General features: G+C 43.6%; 1 protein-coding gene and 1 pseudogene across 1 annotated transcript in view; both read left to right on the top strand.

Moving 5' to 3' along the window:
* The window catches only part of LOC147648094 (uncharacterized), a 349,059-nt gene that overhangs the window by 182,683 nt on the left and 151,566 nt on the right, over window positions 1-14,810 (top strand). The gene's annotated exons all lie outside the window — the stretch shown is intronic.
* Window positions 5,486-7,805, top strand: LOC147648095 (uncharacterized; annotated as a pseudogene).

Raw genomic sequence — 14,810 nt, 5'->3', positions numbered from 1 at the left:
CCAACTCAAACTTGTTAGAACAATTTCACTTTATAATAATGATAATTTTTTTATGCACAACCTCATATAAATTCACAGTTGAGCTACTCTAAACTGTAGGCAGCAGTATCTCTTTCACACATTACTGTCTTCCACATTTACCAGAACGGTTTTTCAGAGTGCAGTTTTCCTCCATGGTTTCAGATTTTTGCACAAGGAATTTTGCTGTTTTGAAAATCCATAAATAGAGTAACTCTAAACATGGTGAAAACTGCTCCTCTCTTGTTTTTCTTCAATGCATTTTTGATTTTCAAGTTATTGTGAATTTGGTACATTCCTCATTCATTCATTCATTCATTCATTCATTCATTCATTCATTCATTCATTCATTCATTTCTTAACTACTAATTAACAGTGTACTGCAAATGCTAAAAATGAAGATAAAAGTTAGGAATATTTCAATGCAATCATTTTAAATCACACATATCCATAAGCAAGTCCCTCTACAGGGAATGATAAAACTTGTCCTTGCTTTAGTGAGATGGGTACTTATCCCACAAATGCAAAGATTATATTGTAAATATTTGGAGTTCATTCCCCTGAAGAAGTCTAGCCTGGTCTTCTGCTTGGGCTGTCAGATGTGGGAACCATTGTCAGCACCATCTCTGCAGAGACCAAAAGTGCCACTGGATAACTCTTCCCATCTCAAGCAGCTGTTATAAAATTTGAGCATTTCTCTGTACAATGAAGATTACCAAAGTGTTTAAAATGTTTAAAATATAGATAGATAGATAGATAGATAGATAGATAGATAGATAGATAGATAGATAGATAGATTCCCACCTATTTTCTCAAGAAACATCTTTCTAATGTGCTGAAATAGGGGTAGAATAGCAGACATTAATAGGAAAAAATATTTTTGCCTCATCATAACTGCAGTAAACAAACAAGATATGAAATAATGCAGATTAGTTTTTCTCATGTCAGAAATGTCTTCATCCAAAATCATCTCTTTACCTAAATGTTCATTGTATCTGAAAACTAGTTTTTAACACAGAGTTTAAAGGTTGAGGTTTTTCTAATTTTTTTCATATATCATGTTGTGCCAAAAAAATCTTATTTTTTTATACTTTATAAATTAATTATTGTTATTTCTAATAAAAGCAATCTAATGCATACAAGAAAAAGCCATTTCACTATATGTGACCACTCTGCATGCCCTCAGAAAGTTACAATGGGAAAGTAGCACTCCTGACTGCCATTCACAGAGGATCTTTTTTTCCAAGTCTGTAAAGTGACTGAATCACAATATCTGAGCAGGATGTCAGCATTTTTTCTTGTATATGTTAATTAAGTAAGCATTAATCTCAACATTGACTGAGGATTAAGTAGATGGTGAGAAAATGGAGATTCCCTTGTACCCAGCAATCCTTGTAACTGCTAATTTACTACATGATGCTAATTAAATGAGCCTGGCTTCGTAATGGAAATATATGGTGCCTGAGAAGAAAAGCTGTTATAGAGTTATACATAGTTATATCTGTTACACAGGGGTGTAGCATATTGCAATTATAAAAGACTGAGTTTAAGGCTACCTTAAACTCAATGCAAACTCTGATGTTAGGATTGGCTTTTATACCCCTTCACTTCCCAAATAACACTCCAACTTGGCACTAATTTTTTTTTAAAAAAAAAAAATCAAATAAATGCTTTATAAAAACTAACTTACTCCCCTAAGCACTCAGTTTCCAAATGCAGTTCATTTTTTGACAGTTAAGGCATTTGTGACTTTCCCTGGGCATCCTGTCAAAGCATTAACACAGCCCTCCTTTAAGTGACTGGTTATCTAAAAGTCCCATCTTAAAACAAGCAGAGAAAGAGAGAACAAAATCCAGCTGTAACCTGTACCAATTTATCTGGTGTCTTATCTGTCACTCTGCTTGTTGCTTGTCACTTTCTCAGGGATACCTGGCAGAGGGTCTATGGCGTTTTCCAAAGGTCAAAGATTTTCTAGAGAAAGTCTGAATTACCCAACTTTATTAGAGGTTTACATTATATTAGGGGTTTAATTTACTTCTATCTTCAACACCGATGATGGATCAAGGGGGTCTCAGGGCCCTGAGCTGAAGGACCATGCTGAGCTGAGAGAATGATCAACTCTCACTCTACCCTGAAAAAACTGTGAAGGTTCTACTGCTCCAGCTGGATCTCTAAAAATTCATGGGACCTGATGAGATTCATCCAAGAATCCTCAAGGAGCTAGCTTCTTTCAATGATTTTTGAGCAGTCAGAGAAATCCCAGCTGACTTGGAAACTAGTAAATATTGTCCTAATTTCCAAAAAGGGCAAGAAGGAGGACTCTGGAAACTGTGGGCCTGGCAGTCCTACTTTAGTGCCTGGTAAAATCATGGAAAACATTAGATTCTGGGCAGTAGCATAAAACACCTAGAAGACAACACAGTTGTAGTTTCCTTTGCTTCCATGAGGGAAAAGTCCTGCTGGTTGAACATGATTTCCTCCTACAACAGGCTGAATCAGCAAGCTGATCAAGGAAAGCCTGTTGATAATAACCACTCTGGACCTCAGTAAAGCTTTCAATACTGTCTCTCCCAGGACCCTTCTGGACAAAATGTCCAGCCCACAGCTGGATTACAGTGTTACAGGATGGATGAGCAACTGACTCTAGTGGGATTCCACAAAGGCTCCATTCTTAGCCCGTTTCTCCTCAACATATTCATAAATGACCTGGAGGCGGGACTCAGAGGAATGCTACGCAAGTGTGGTGAAGACACTAAACTGAGAGGAGTTGTGCACTCCCTCAAGGACAAAGAGGCCCTGCACAGAGACCTCAACAAATCACAGTGCTGGGCAATCACCAACTGTTTAACAGTGTTGTAGTGGTTTTAAAGCACTAGCTAAAAAAAATTAAAAACAAACAAACAAAAACACTAGTAAACTTATTCATTTCTTGCTGTGAGATATAGATTAGGAGAAGAACAAAACAGGCTTAAAACTTAAAAGAAATAAAGAAAGGTTTTTAACAAAACTACAAGGGTAAGAGACCAGAATAAAACAGAAAACTCTTCTTCCCTACCGCCCAACCATTCCCTTGTCTAATTGACAACATAGAAACAAAAGCCTGGTGGTTAAAGTAGTCCAAACTATATAGTAGCTTTTTCATCAGTCTCTGTAGGGAAAAAGAAGTTCTCTTTTGTCATTCTGTGGAGAGTTCTTCATAAGAAAACAGTTTTCTCATGGCTTCCTATTCCTCTGATGCCAGCTGCCTGGAAAACTCTGCCATCAGTCCTTTCCTCCCCATTTCACACCATTTCACACTCTGAGGTGTGTTCATGGGCCATGAACTCAAGGGGTGTCATTTTAAGGATCAGTTATTCAAAGGCAAAAGTTCTCTTCATCTGTCTCTGTGATCATCTCTGGAAACAGAAGTTTTCTCCTTTTCTCTTGGGGGCCACAAATCTTCAACAACTCTCACTTCTCCTTTTCTGTTCCAGCATCTCATAGGATCACAACTACTTCACCATCTGCTCAGCTTCATCAATGGATATCTTTGCTCAGATCTACACTTTGAAATACTTAATTTCCCCCAAAATACTCTTTCATGAATTAAAGGAGTTTTTTCAGAACATTATTGTCCATCTCCATAGCTTTAACAAAAGAATATTTCAGCTTATTGAGGCATCTCCTTATTCTCTTCCCATCTGAAGCTTAAATTCTTTCTGTCACTAACTCTGATAGTTCATGTTTTTTCTCTACATGTTGATCACTTTCTCTTTCTTCTCTCTGGAAAAGTGATTAATCTGCAAGTCTCACCTGGGTAGTGAACAGGTTAAAATCTGTCTCAAGCTGCAGCAGGTGTTCATGGTGTTGTATTTCAGCTCAGCAGTGCTGGAACAGCAGCAGATGCTTTTTTTCAGCCTGTGGCCGTCTGTGCCATATATGTGCCATATATGCCTGCACGTACACTGAGCAATTTGAAGAGAAGGTAGCATCTCTCTCTGTTCAATATAAAATCTTATTTTTTTCTAACTTCAATGATTCTAAAGGATTCCTTCAAACACAGGATATTCTATAATTATATTATTCCCCAAAAACTATTAAATATTCCATATTCTGTGATCAGGAGACTCTCACAAACCCAATTTGATACAGCAACATATTATTGCAAAAGCAAACATCAGTATTTCAATTTCAATTCAGGACCTCAAGATAAAATAATCCAAGGATAATGTTCACAGTGGAGGAGCAGTCAAGCTTTAAAAATCTTTTATGGATGATTAAGAAACAAAGAAGGGATGCTAAGGCATTTAACAAACCACAAAAGCTGTTTATTGGGAATGTTTTTCAGCACCATGAGTACAACTACAACTAGAGAAAGAAAAAAGAACCCACAGCAAACCTCAAAGATAATAAATAAACAGAAACATATTAATGGATAACACTGTTTTTTTCAGCTTCTCAACACATAAAACTTTTCTGTCTGTTGCTACAAGTTCATTTTAAGGCAACAACCCCTAGCCTTTCCTTATTGGAAACCCCTTTTTTAGTCCCTAATTTCCAAACTGCATTTGCCTTTTAGCCTACTATCCTTCCACTTCCAGGAAACCCACAGAAATACCACAAATAGCTGTAGAAGGAAGATATGAATGAACACTGAGTAACTTCACAGTAGTGTACTTTCCTCTTTTTTTATCATAAAGCATAAACAAAATGTCTGAATGTCTTATGAAATCTTCATAAAAACTAGTTTCTTCAATACTTTTTAAAATATTTTTTTTCTATTTGCTTGCTATTCTTTCATTGTTTTTCTACTCCTGCATTTGAGATTCTCTCTTCTTCCTTTTTGTCCTGGGTTGATTATGATGTTAAATTGTATCCCCAATCGTCCACCTAACCCAGACACAGGTTCTGTATTCTTAAAATTCCATCTGAGAGTAAAAGTGAGTGGAAAAGAAGCACCAAGTCTGTTTTCAGAATGTACTTGCTCCCCCCGCATCGGGAGTTTTGACTACAGCACAGACAGACAACAAGACACAGATTGCCTTGGCTTTCCAGCTAGCCGGAGCATAGAGGTCTTCCTGGACTGTTTTCTTTCCCTTTTCCTGAAACAAATCGAACCTGCTCTGGACTGGGGACTCGGGGGAGCACCGGGAGCTTGCACCCTTGGACTACCGGGAGCCCAGCCTGGGCAGCGGCATTTTCCAGCGCCAGAGGGACTGATAACAGAGCCAACACCCCCAGGAAAGAGACCCTCTGAAGTTTGTCATCTCTTCTGAAGGGCGAGAGGTTTTGTAAATTGATATCATTCATTTTTGTGCTGGGTAGTGCTGTGCCTGTGAAATAAACAGGTTTTTTCCACTTCTCTCAGAGAAATCTCTTCCCGAACCGGTTGGGGGGTGGGGGGAAAGAGCCACGTGGGTTTGCTTACCGGGGGGGAGACCCACTGGAGGTTTTCTCCCAAATTTGCCCTAAACCAGGACAAATTGGCGCCCAACGTGGGGCACGAGAGAGTGGAAAAACCCTGTACTGATTGTACTGAAGTGGCAATTACTTTGTATTGTGATAAGATAAAGCAGTCTCTACCCATCTAGCCATGCTGCTTGAATTAATAACGTCTTTTGGGGTGCAGGCCTTCATATGTTTCTGGTCGCTAGGCTTTTTTGAGGTTTTAATACCTTTATGGTCCCTTGGTTTATTTTCTTATCCACAACTAGCCCCAGTATTGTCCCTAACACATAGCTTTTACAGTAGAGGGGCACGGATTAGAATAGCTATTGAGCTGGGCCTAGTGATTATGATTTCCAAGAAGTTTATTCAAGTGCTGCAGTCTGTTCCAAATATAAAGGATTCATAGGTATAGTTATGCACCCAGTTTGTTAGAGGAGGAGTAGGGAATGAGGCTTTTCAACCTTTCCTTTCCTTCTTATCCTCTGAATCGGTTACATCATTATTGAAGAGTGTTCAGTTTCCCCTGAATGTTAAAGAGACCATCTTTCTGGCATTTAATCTGGTAAATTTCCTCTATACAGTCTTCAGCCTCTCTAGAATGAGGGCTGAGATTTCTAGAGGGACTGATGAGACCCCAGAACCAAGCATGGAAAATCCTGAGTGGGGTGGAGAATGGGAGGATTTGGCCCATATCCTGGGCCAAATTGAAGGAATTTTCTGACCCTGTAGGTTGGGACTTTCCACATGAGCAAATTCTGAATCCAGCTGAGGTGGGGAAATACCTGAAAGAGAAGTGTCAGGATAATTCCAAAGAAAAAAAGATCATTGCAGTAAGCTGGGCCCTGGCATATGCTTATCGCACATTGCTGGATACTGTAGGGCAGCAGACAGAAGAAAGGGGACAGAGGGATAAATCAACAGTTACCCCTATTATTCAGGCTGCAGCCAACCTCCCAGTTACAAAGGTGGTAGCTAAACCAGACAGCAAGCCTCAACCCATGGCTGTTGCTACTAGCACAAGAAGTGGAAAGTGCACAGACAAAACCGATCGACCAGTGGATGATGATGATGCAGGAGAAGGACCCTCAAAGCCTCCTGACACAAAACCAAGAGTCAAAGCAACTGGCACAAGATCAGAGGCTAATATTGAGTCCTTTTCCCTGAAAGATCTTCGTGGCCTAAGGAAGGACTACACTCGATGACCTGATGAATCTATAATTAGTTGGTTAGTCCGTCTGTGGGACACCGCAGGTGAAGCTACAGTTCTGGATGGCACTGAAGCGAGGCATCTGGGATCCCTGTCACACGATCCGGTTATCGACCAGGGGATGATGAGGGGGGCTAACCCTCACAGTCTCTGGGCACGGGTCCTTGAAAGTGTAGCCCAAAGATATCTGTGTGTAGATGATCTTTACATGCAGCAAACACAATGGAAAACCATTGAACAAGGGATCCAACGACTGAGAGAAATGGCAGTGGCAGAGAGTGTTTTTTCAGACAACATACCAACTAAGAATCCAGACTTGGTGCCATGTACATCCGTGATGTGGCGAAAATTGATTCGACTTGGGCCACAAGAATATGCATCTGTGTTAGCAATAATGAAATGGGATGAAAGGGAGGAGACCGTGCTGGATATGGCGAAGAAGCTTCGAGCATATGCAGATGCCGTGCATGGCCCCACACATGCAAGAATCGCAGCTGTGGAAACACGTCTGCAGAGATTAGAAAATAAGATAGACGAGAATCACAAGAAACTTAAAGATGAGATTAAAGAGGACCTTCTCCAAATCTCAGCAGTACAGATCAGAGGTCCTGGCACTCAACGCAGGCGTTCCCCAGATTGGGAGAGAAGGTATACCCCACGAGCTGAGCTGTGGCTCTTCCTGCATGATTGCGGAGAAAACATGAGGAGATGGGGTGGGAAATCTACTGCAGCTCTGGCACAACGGGTGCGTGAATTGAAAGAGGAGAAGAGTCACAAAGGAAGTTCCACCAAAAGGGAAGCAGCTCCAGTTGCACGTAGCCGAACTGCCAGGTATGATGATGATGATGACATGTCTGACCCCCTTGAAGGAACATCCAAGACATATACCAAAGGAAAGGATAACCAGGCTTAGAGGGGCCCTGCCTCTAGCCAGGTAGAGGCTAGGGAAAATCGTGTTTTTTGGACTGTGTGGATTCGTTGGCCTGGCACATCAGAACCACAACGATATGAGGCTTTGGTTGACACTGGTGCACAGTGCACACTAATCCCATCAAGACATGTAGGGACAGAATCTGTTTCTATTGCTGGCGTGACAGGGGGATCGCAGGATTTTACCTTGGTGGAAGCAGACGTGAGCCTGACTGGAAATGAATGGAAGAAGTACCCTATTGTGACTGGCCCAGAGGCCCCATGCATTTTGGGCATAGACTAGCTCCGAAGTGGGTATTTCAAAGACCCAAAAGGATTCAGGTGGGCATTTGGAATAGCAGCTGTGGAGACAGAGGGCATCCAGCAACTGAACACCTTGCCTGGACTGTCTGAGAATCCATCTACAGTAGGACTTCTGAAGGTGAAAGGACAACAAGTACCAATTGCCACCTCGACGGTGCACCGCCGACAATATAGAACAACTCGAGATGCTGTGATCCCCATCCACAAGATGATCAGAGAGCTAGATAGCCAAGGGGTGGTCAGCAAAACCCACTCACCCTTCAACAGCCCCATCTGGCCTGTGCGCAAGTCTGACAGAGAATGGAGATTGACTGTGGACTATCGTGCATTGAATGAAGTGACTCCACTGCTGAGCGCTGCCATGCCAGACATGCTGGAGCTCCAGTACGAGCTGGAGTCCAAAGCAGTGAAGTGGCATGCCACTATTGACATTGCCAATGCATTTTTCTCCATTCCCCTGGCAGCAGAATGCAGGCCTCAGTTTGCCTTCACCTGGAGGGGAGTGCAGTACACCTGGAACCGACTGGCCCAGGGGTGGAAGCACAGCCCCACCATCTGCCATGGACTGATCCAGGCTGCCCTGGAAAAGGGTGAGGCTCCAGAACATCTACAGTACATAGATGACATCATTGTGTGGGGGAACACAGCAGCAGAAGTGTTTGAGAAAGGAGAGAAAATCATCCAGATCCTCCTGGAAGCTGGTTTTGCCATCAAGAAGAGCAAAGTTAAGAGACCAGCTCGTGAGATTCAGTTCCTGGGGGTAAAGTGGCAAGATGGGCGACGTCAGATTCCTACTGATGTCATTAACAAAATTACAGCAATGTCTCCACCAACTAATAAGAAGGAAACACAAGCTTTCTTAGGTGCCATAGGGTTTTGGAGAATGCATATTCCTGAATACAGTCAGATTGTGAGCCCTCTTTACCTGGTCACTCGGAAAAAGAATAATTTCCATCGGGGCCCTGAGCAGCAACAAGCCTTTGCTCAGATCAAGCAAGAGATTGCCCATGCAGTAGCCCTTGGCCCAGTCAGAACAGGACCAGATGTGAAGAACGTGCTCTACTCTGCAGCCGGGAGCCACGGTCTGTCCTGGAGCCTTTGGCAGAAGGTGTCTGGGGAGACTCGAGGCCGACCATTAGGATTTTGGAGTAGAAGATACAGAGGGTCCGAAGCCCATTACACCCCAACAGAAAAGGAAATTTTAGCAGCCTATGAAGGAGTCCAAGCTGCCTCAGAAGTGATTGGCACTGAAGCACAACTCCTCCTGGCACCCCGACTACCGGTGTACCGATGGATGTTCAAGGGAAAGGTTCCTTGCACCCATCATGCAACCAGTGCCACATGGAGCAAGTGGATTGCTCTTATCAAGCAGCGCGCCCGTATTGGTAAACTGAACCGCCCTGGGATTTTGGAAATAATTACAAACTGGCCAGAAGGTGAAAATTTTGGTCCCACAGATGAAGAACAAGAGGAAGTGACAAGGGCTGAAGAAGCTCCACCATATAACCAGCTGCCAGCAGAAGAAACACGCTATGCTCTTTTCACTGATAGTTCCTGTCACGTCGTAGGGATGAACCGGAAGTAGAAAGCAGCCGTATGGAGCCCCACACGACAGGTTGCAGAGGCCACTGCAGGAGAAGGTGGATCAAGCTAACTTGCTGAACTCAAAGCTGTTCAACTGGCCCTGGACATTGCTGAAAGAGAGAAGTGGCCAAAGCTCTACCTCTACACGGATTCATGGATGGTGGCCAATGCTCTGTGGGGATGGTTGGAGAGGTGGAAAGAGGCTAATTGGCAGTGTAGAGGAAAACCAATTTGGGCTGCTAAAGAGTGGAAGGATATTGCTACCAGAGTAGGGAGACTACCAGTGAAAGTCTGCCACGTAGATGCCCATGTCCCCAAGAGTAGAGCTAATGAGGAACACCAAAATAATAAGCAGGTAGATCAGGCTGCAAAGATACAAGTGTCAAAAATAGATTTGGATTGGGAACATAAGGGAGAGTTGTTCCTAGCCCGATGGGCTCATGATGCCTCAGGCTGTCAGGGTAGAGATGCCACCTATAAGTGGGCACGAGACTGAGGGGTGGATTTAACTATGGACAGCATTTCTCAGGTTATCCATGACTGTGAGACGTGTGCCAGGATCAAGCAGGCCAAGCGGTTGAAGCCGCTATGGTACGGTGGGCGATGGTCCAGATACAAGTATGGGGAAGCCTGGCAGATTGACTACATCACACTGCCCCAAACCCACCAAGGCAAGCGCTACGTGCTCACAATGGTAGAAACCACCACAGGATGGTTGGAAACCTACCCTGTGCCTCATGCCACTGCCCGGAACACCATCCTGGGACTTGAAAAGCAGGTCCTTTGGAGGCATGGCACCCCTGAGAGGATTGAGTCAGACAATGGGACTCATTTCAAGAACAGCCTTATAAACAGCTGGGCTAGGGAACACAGCATTGAGTGGGTGTACCATATCTCCTACCATGCACCTGCTGCTGGGAAGGTGGAGAGGTACAATGGACTGTTAAAAATCACCTTAAAGGCACTGGGTGGAGGATCTTTTAAAAACTGGGAGCAACAGCTAGCAAAGGCCACCTGGTTAATCAACACCAGAGGTTCCACCAACCGAGCAGGACCTGCCCAGTCTGAGTCTTTACATGTAGTAGACGGAGACAAAGTCCCAGTGGTAAATGTCAGAGGTCTACTAGGGAAGACAGTTTGGGTCAATTCTACCTCGGGCACAGACAAACCCATTCGTGGGGTTGTCTTTGCTCAAGGACCAGGTTGTACATGGTGGATAACGCAGAGAGATGGAACAACATGATGTGTACCTCAGGGAGACCTGATCATTGGGTAAAAAGTTACTGCCATTGTCTGTACCTTAAACCATGCAGACATGAAACAGAAGGGAATGTGTAAGTGTTGAAGGTATGAGCAGGTGAAAGATGGTGTTTTGAGTGAGTAAAATGAGAGAGTGGGGAATCCTGCAGCTCTCCAGCGTAGGGGGTCTGCATTCAGTATCTTGTTGTGGGGCTTGACAGGGGCATGATAGATATACTGCTTGTATTTTTTGGGTGGAACGGAGGGGAAGTTTCTATGTATGCAAATGTGTGCAGAGTTGGAATGTTAGTTTTGGCAGTAAGTCGACGATATGGGGATAAGGGGTGGAATGTCCTGGGTTGATTATGATGTTAAATTGCATCCCCATTCGTCCACCTAACCCAGACACAGGTTCTGTATTCTTAGAATTCCATCTGAGAGTAAAAGTGACTGGAAAAGAAGCACCAAGTCTGTTATCAGACTGCACTTGCTCCCCCCGCATCGGGAGTTTTGACTACAGCACAGACAGACAACAAGACACAGATCGCCTTGGCTTTCCAGCTAGCCGGAGCAGAGAGGTCTTCCTGGACTGTTTTCTTTCCCTTTTTCTGAAACGAATCGAACCTGCTCTGGACTGGGGACTCGGGGGAGCACCGGGAGCTTGCACCCCTGGACTACCGGGAGCCCAGCCTGGGCAGCGGCATTTTCCAGCGCCAGAGGGACTGATAACAGAGCCACAGGAAAGAGACCCTCTGAAGTTTGTCATCTCTTCTGAAGGGCTAGAGGTTTTGTAATTTGATATCATTCATTTTTGTGCTGTGTAGTGCTGTGCCTGTGAAATAAAAAGGTTTTTTCCACTTCCTCACAGAGAAATCTCATCCCGAACCAGTTGGGGGTGGGGGGAAAAGGGCCACGTGGGTTTGCTTCCCGGGGGAGGGCCCACTGGAGGTTTTCTCCCAAATTTGCCCTAAACCAGGACACTTTTACACTCACCTTTTTTCCCCTTTTTTCTATTGTCTTAGCCTCCCCAGGTCCTGTTTTTGTCTCAAAATTTTTGCCACTCATTTTCTTTGCTCAGATCTTTATTCCAGTTTCCTGAACTCCCTCAATGATCTTGCACACAGAAAGTGTTTTGCCACAGGTCTGAAAAGAAAAGTGATGTCTGCCACCGATCATGTTTCCTCTCCCTAGTATACATTCTTTTTTTTTTTCTACCTCAGAATGGGAAGATATACGAGGGAATGAAAGTCCAAGCAGGTCAGAAGGATCCAGAAGCCCATGACAAGGAGGAAATAATTTCTTACTCAATAACAACTTGCCAAGACTAGTTTTGAGCTGTTCCTCTCTCAATCCTCAAAGGCTGTCAGACCAAGGTCACTTGAAAGAACTAGCCAACTAAAGCAGGCACATGAGGGAAGCTCTTAAAAATTTATAAGAATAAACATGAAAGAAACTGTATGTGTATGACTTTGTTCAATCCAATCAAAGTATCAGGTTCACTTTGCAAACAGCCTGCTTTTTTAAAGTGGCTTATCTGTTTAGACACACTATATTGCTGGTGTGTCACTCAGGAAAAAAAAAGCATTTGTCCTGAGATTGATCATGACTGGATCAATATTTAAGATTTAAATAAAGACCACTACTGCATGAAAATATCAATTCTTAAGTCAGTTTTGGACTACATCTCTAATTTTGTTAAAATGAAGTGAGAGAGAAAATGAAGTGAGAGAGAAGGTTTAGAGAGGACTCTTTGTCTACCATAAAAAAAAAAAAAAAAAAAAAAAAAAAAAAAAAAAAAAAAAAAAAGCAGCAATAGGGTGTTTCACACTTTGCCCATGAGCTGGAGAAATCTGAATTGTGAAGTTTACTGGATGACTATGCTATAGAAAGCAAATCCACAGATGGTGATGTTATAAATGAAATAGAGCCAAATTTATAAATAATAATTTTATTGAAAAATATGTAAAATTTAGTTATGGAAACAATCACAATCACTGTCAGTGACAAGTCTGATGTCGACACTGGGCAAACTCTGAATCAGCTTCTGTTGCACTGATTCCCCCAAGTTCACACTTGTCTTTTGGAGGAGTGGGTTTCTATACAGTTTCTGCAGCTTGAGGCTTTACAGTTCTTTCTCTTAGGGTTTGCTGCATATTCATATTTACTGTAGGTTTGTTAACTAGATTTCCGAGAAGGGAGGAAAGGTTTGAGTGGCTTTAAAGGAACTGGGTATTGAAATGCATGGTCTGGAGAATCAGATCAGTTCAGTATCAGGTGAAAATCACTCAGTTGTTAGTACACTGATCTTCTTTGGGTGGGTCTTGTTCTCCTTGGTGCCATTCTGTTCTTTTGCAAATTACTCTTCTGCTCTGGCTCCTGGCTGTCTGTTGGAACTTCTTGCTAAGCATGTGTGTTTGATACTTCTAACTAGTTTTTATTTCTTCTTACTGCTTATATACATATATAATAAAACATGAATTATACAACCATATATTACAGTGAGAAGCTGAGAAATGTGTAAGTGTTAAAAAAAAGTTCCTAAACGATGGGCTAAAACATGTGAACCTGGTTTGCATGGCCAACTTTTGGTGGTGAGGGGTGTAAGAGACGGTTCGAAGATTCCCTCATCTGTCTCACAACCATCTCAAGGACAGAGACTGAGACCCTGAATATCACAAGGGACTTGGTTTGGGGGTTTGGGCCTAGCTGAGATGGATGTTTGCTCAGTGATTGTTTGCAGGTGGTTGCACGGTACACTGCCCTCGTTCCTGCTGGTGAGCAGAGGCTTGTGCGTGGTACCCCACACAAGGGGTTTTCCCCTTGCCCTCGTTCCTGCTGGTGAGCAAAGACTTGCAAGATGTGGTTTGCTCTGTACCCTACACCTGCCCCCTGTGCAATGGAATTCATCACAATGATCATCAATCTCCTCTGGTTTTGGCCCTGTGCCCCTCGCTTTGTCAAAGACTATAAAATTATACCCCAAACTTACCTTCCTTTGAGATCTCCCCAACAGACAGAAGACTCTGCGTCGGTGGATGGCTGAGTGGACTTCGACGTTGGTAGCTATAATGCCCTTACTCTCTTTTCCTTTCTTTGCTTTCTCCTCTTTTCCCTCTATCACATATTAGTGCTGATGAGCACTCAATAAAGTGTGTTTTGCTGTTTAAGTCCCTGGTTTGCTGATAATCTTTTGTACTCTAAGACCAACTAAAAGAACCACATCACGAATCCCACCTTACGGATTGTGACAGGGGGCTAGAGGGGTGAATTCTGTCAAAAGCTGTGAGAAACTTCACTCTTGTCCAACACATCGAATGCCAACCAGGCTCAGGAGTGATGTGTTTCTGGATAAGGCTGGGCCAATTAGAAATTATAGCAGCATCTCTATGATAGCATATTTAAGAAGGCAAAAAAATATTAATGTGTAGAAATAATTGTGTTCAGAAAAGAGTGGGTTGAGAATATGTGAGAGGAACAACTTTTCAGACACCAGAGTCAGTGGAAAAGGAAGGGCAAGGGTGGTGCAGGCAGCAGAGCTGAAATTCCTCTCCAGCCCATGGTGCAGACTATGGTGAGGCAGCTGTGCCCCTACAGCCCATGGAGGAGCCCTACACCAGAGCAGCTGGACACCTGAAAAGAAGGCTCTGAATCCATGAAAAGTCCATGCTATGCTGGGAGAGGCTGCTGGCAGGGACCTGCAGACTGAAGAAGAGAGGAGTGCACACTGGAGCACGCTTCGTCATAGGAGCTGTGACCCTGTGGGGTCCTAAGCTGGAATAGGCTGTTCCTGAAGGACTGCACATCTCCCGTGGAGAGGGAGCCACCTTGCAGCAATTTGTGGAGAACTGTTGCCATAGGATAAACTCATGCTGGAGAAGTCCATTAACTGTCTTCTGTGGGAGGGACCCCAGAGGGAGCTTCTGACAGAATTCACCCCTCTGGCACCCCACCACCAAAACTCGGCCATGCAAACCATGCTCCTCTCCCAGGAGCCACGGCAGAAACCACTTGTGATGAACTGACCATAACCAGCATCCCCATCACCCTGCACCTCTGTGGAAACAAGGCAGAGTCTGGGAAGGAGGGAGGGGTGAGGAGAAAG

This window comes from Cyanistes caeruleus, chromosome Z (assembly GCF_971803275.1).
Source record: "Cyanistes caeruleus chromosome Z, bCyaCae1.hap1.1, whole genome shotgun sequence".
NCBI classification, from domain to species: domain Eukaryota; kingdom Metazoa; phylum Chordata; class Aves; order Passeriformes; family Paridae; genus Cyanistes; species Cyanistes caeruleus.
This window is presented reverse-complemented; position numbering and strand designations above follow the sequence as displayed.